The sequence below is a fragment of the Marmota marmota genome, unplaced genomic scaffold (assembly GCF_001458135.2).
Source record: "Marmota marmota marmota unplaced genomic scaffold, marMar, whole genome shotgun sequence".
Taxonomy (NCBI): Eukaryota; Metazoa; Chordata; class Mammalia; order Rodentia; family Sciuridae; genus Marmota; species Marmota marmota.
Genome location: NW_025999961.1, coordinates 16,732,245 through 16,736,532, shown reverse-complemented (window position 1 = coordinate 16,736,532; position 4,288 = coordinate 16,732,245). Strand labels below are relative to the sequence as shown.

Genomic DNA, 4,288 nt, shown 5'->3' with positions numbered 1-4,288 from the left:
AAAAAAAAAAAAAAAAAAAAAAAAAAGATACCACTTGTCATTTGCCTCTCTAATCTACTTAACCAATCAGTCTTCAAATCTTTCCATTTTAGCTTCTGAAATAATGTTCTTTTTAAAAAATTTCTACTGCCTTAGTTGTTGTTGTTGTTGTTATTATTATTTGCAGTGTTGGGGATTGAACCCAGGGAAATCTTACCACTGAGTTACATCCCCAGTCCTTTTAATTTTTTTTATTTTGAGACAGGGTCTCACTAAGTTGCTGAGACTGACCTTGAACTTGTGCTCCTGTTTCAGCCTTTCAAGTCACTGGGATTACAGGCATGCACCATCATGCCATATTCTACTGCCTTAGTTTTATTAATTTTTTCTTTTTTGGATATGGGGTATTAAAACCAAGGACATTTTACCACTGAGCTACATCTCAGCCCCTTTTAATTTTTTTTTCTCATTTTGAGACAGTGTCTTGTTAAGTTCGTAAGGCTGACCTTAAATTTGGGATCCTCCTGCCTCAGCCTCCCAAACTGCTGGGATTACAGGTGAGTGCTTCCACTACTGCCTTAGTTTTAGATATCATTATTTCCAGTCTACTTTACTGCAGCAGCCTCCTAGCTAGTCTTTCTTCCTTAAATCTTGTCTCCCTTTCGTTCATTCTTCATATTGAAGACAGACTAATATATTTGGAACACATGGAGTCAAGTCTTTTGTCCACAGAATAACATCCTTCACAGGGCTTACTGGGTCTTCCATGCATTGGCTTCTCTAGCATCATTTATTGCATGCCTTTCTCTCTCTAGCATGCTTTAAGTTCAGCCTTACTGAACTTCTCTCAGGTCATAGTTTATGCCATGTTCTCTTTGGCTCATGGGACAGTGTGCTTTTCCTGCTCTAAAGGTACTGATTTTAAGTCAGATATTACTATCTTCAATAAGTCTTTCACTTCCAGATTTTTGCTCCTGCTCTGTTCTTCATCAGCAAGGGAAGTACCCTCTACTTCCCATATAATTCATTTGTGACTTGCAATTGCACATATTGATTTACTTTTCTGTCTTGTCCAGATAGAATTCGCTCTCTGGAGAAAAGAACTGTGCTGCTCCTTGTTGATGGTCCCATCATCTAGCAGAGTACCTGGCACTTAAAAATTTGTGAAATGAGCAACAATTGACACAACTAGTAGGGTAGCATATGATAGGGAGTAATAAGAAAATTGTTGTTAGCTGGGCTCAGTTTTGCGTATCTGTAATCCCAGCCACTTGGGAGTCTGATGGAGGAGGATTGTGAGTTCAAAGACAGCCTCAGCAAAAGTGAGGCACTGAGCAACTCAGTGAGACCCTGTCTCTAAATAAAATACAAAATAGGGCTGGAGATGTGACTCAGTGATTGAATGCCCTTGAGTTCAATACCCTGTACCCAGAATAAAAAATATAGTTGTTCATTAACTACTGCCTAGTAACCATGATTGTAAAGATTTAGGATTAACTAAAATGAAACACTTGAATAAATTCCAGTCGCTATCAAGCCTCTTAATTTATGTGAATGTTATCAGCCCTGTTTCTTTCTATATTACAAACTTTTAAAAAAAGTTTTATTGAAGTACGATTTACAATAAAATGTATAAATTTTAAGTTTAAGCTTGAGTGATTTTTCCTTATGTATACTCTTGGGTAGCCACTACTCAGATCAATATATAGAATATTTTAAGTACCTCAGAAGGCTCCCTTTCTCCCTTTCCCAATTATCCTCCCCCAAATAAGCACTATTTTGATTTCTCTCTTTCCCTTCCCCGCCCTCTCCCTCTCCCTCTCTCTCTCTCTTTAACCAGGGATTGAGCTAAGGGCAGTTAACCACTCAGCCATTTTCCTAGATCTTTTTTTATATTTTATTTAGAGACAGTCTCACAGAGTTGCTTAGGGCCTTGCTAAGTTGCTGAGGCTGGCTTTGAACTCACAATCCTCTTGCCTTAGCCTCCCATGCCACTGGGATTACAGTTGTGTGTCACCGTGCCTGGCACTATTTTGACTTCTAACATCATGAATGTGTTTACCTGATTTCAGACTCTACATAATGGAACTATAATGTCTGTACTTTTTTTGTCCATGTCCTTTACTCAACTTCATATTGGTAAGACTGATTCTTTTTCATTGTTGTCTGTATTCTACTCTTAAAGGGCATTTAGATTTTTTCATGTTTGGGCTTATGAATGAAAGTGTTATGAATATTCTTCTGTATGTCTTTTAGTAGACATAAGCACTAATATCTGTTGGGTTTATAGTCAGGAGAGGATTTGGTTGATCATAAGATATGCACATAATAGCTTAAGGATATATTACCAAACATTTACCAAAGTCATTATCCCAATTTATATTCCCATCAGTAAATGTATAAAAGTTCCAACTGTTCTGCATCCTTGATGTTATTTCATGTTGTCTTTTGCCAACTTATCAAAATGTACACAATTATCTGAGATGAAAATGAAATTACAAATTGCTGATATAATGAAAACATCTAACATTAGCTTTCTGAGGTTGGTGAGTTTTCAGGGATAAAATATTAAGAATGAATAACATTTATTGGATATGTGCTGCCTGCGAGGCATATTCTAGGCACTTCAGATAGGCTATCTTATTTAATCACCACTACAGCTCTGTGAAGTAAGTACTGTTGTCCTCATTTTATGGATGAGGAATTTGAGGCATAGAGAGACAACATTAACTTCAAAGACTTGAAGAGCTGGCTAGAAGTACTTGTATAGATCAGTTTATGCAATTTCTCTTTGACCTGACAAAAAAGAGCTACCTCAGAGAGCAGGCTATGAAAGGAAGACCACTCAGTAGAGAGAGATTCTGGATTCAAATCCAGATCTCACCTATCCTGATAATAAATAATAATTGATAATAAATCAATAGTATACAAATGAGATAATATTAACAGTTATCAAAATAAATACATTTTTAAATGATTCATTTCATTCAGAATTTAGGAATTATGAGTGATCTGTGGAATAGTTTCATTTGGTTGTAAAACCATTTTATTTGATACTGAGAATTGAAGCCAGGGGCACTTTACTATTGAGCAACATCCTCAAATCCTTTTTTTGTAGCAGGGGGACACTAGGGATCAAACCCACTGAGCCTCATCCTCAGCTCTTTTTATATTTTGCTTAGAGACAGGGCTTAGGTAAATTGCTTAGGGCCTCACTATGTTGCTGAAGCTAGCTTTGAACTCAGGAACCTCCTGCCTCAGCCTCCTGAGCTGCTGAGATTATATGTGTGGGCCACTGTGCCTGGCTCCCCAACCCTTTTTATTTCTATTTTTTATTTTGAGAAAGGGTCTTGCTAAGCTGCTGAAGCTGCCTCAACCTCCCTAGTTGGTAGGATTAGGGGCCTGTGCCACCATGCCCTGCTCTAAAAAGTATCAAATCAAGATTAGATAAGAAAAAGATTCACATTTTGTGAGCCAAAAGCTAATACAACTTGGGGAAGAAGGTTATTAGGAAAAAGAATATTAAAAAAAATCTTACTTTGTAAATGTTATAAAAATATGTCATGTGACCATATTGCTAAAACCTGATGGTAGCCAGCTTCTAATTGTGAAGATTTTTCCCAATAATCCTATCTCCTAGTTTTTATGTCCTTGGATAGTTCCTCCTTCATGTTGTATTGGAGTTGGTCTATGAGGCCACTCTGGAGTAACCCAGCTACCATATTGTAGGAATCTTCGACAATCCTGTAGAAAAGTCTTGATGGTAAGAAACTGAGACTTTAGCCTACAGTCATGTGAGGGAACCATTTTGGAAGTGGATCTTCCAGGCCTGGTCAAAACTTAAGATAATGGCACTCCTGGCTGACAGTTTGATTACAATCTCATGAGATTTCCATGTCAGAACCTCTCTAATGTGCCACTCCTAGATTCTTTACTCTCAGAAAAAGTATGAGATAATAAATCTATTATTTTAAGCTGGTATGTTTAACTTATTATATAGAAATTGATAATAAAAAATTGTAATTGCTTTTATTTTTTAAATACATGACATCAAATGCATCACAATTCTTATTACACATATAGAACCCAATTTTTCATATCTCTGTATATAAAGTATGTTCACACCAATTCATGTCTTCATACATATAGTTTGGATAATGATGTCCATCACATTCCTCCATCATTGCTAACCCCCTGCCCCCTCCCTTCCCCTCACACTCCTCTGCCCTATCTAGAGTTCGTCAATTCCTCCCATGCTCCCTCCTTCCTACCCAACTATGAGTCAGTCACCTTATATCAGACAAAACAT

At 37.1% G+C, this 4,288-nt stretch overlaps 1 long non-coding RNA gene across 1 annotated transcript; it reads left to right on the top strand.

Moving 5' to 3' along the window:
- Positions 1-458: 458 nt before the first annotated feature.
- On the top strand, positions 459-3,953 carry LOC125616746. Its single transcript, XR_007347492.1, has 2 exons — positions 459-536; positions 1,056-3,953. It is a non-coding gene; the product is annotated as an uncharacterized LOC125616746 (long non-coding RNA).
- Positions 3,954-4,288: the final 335 nt, after the last annotated feature.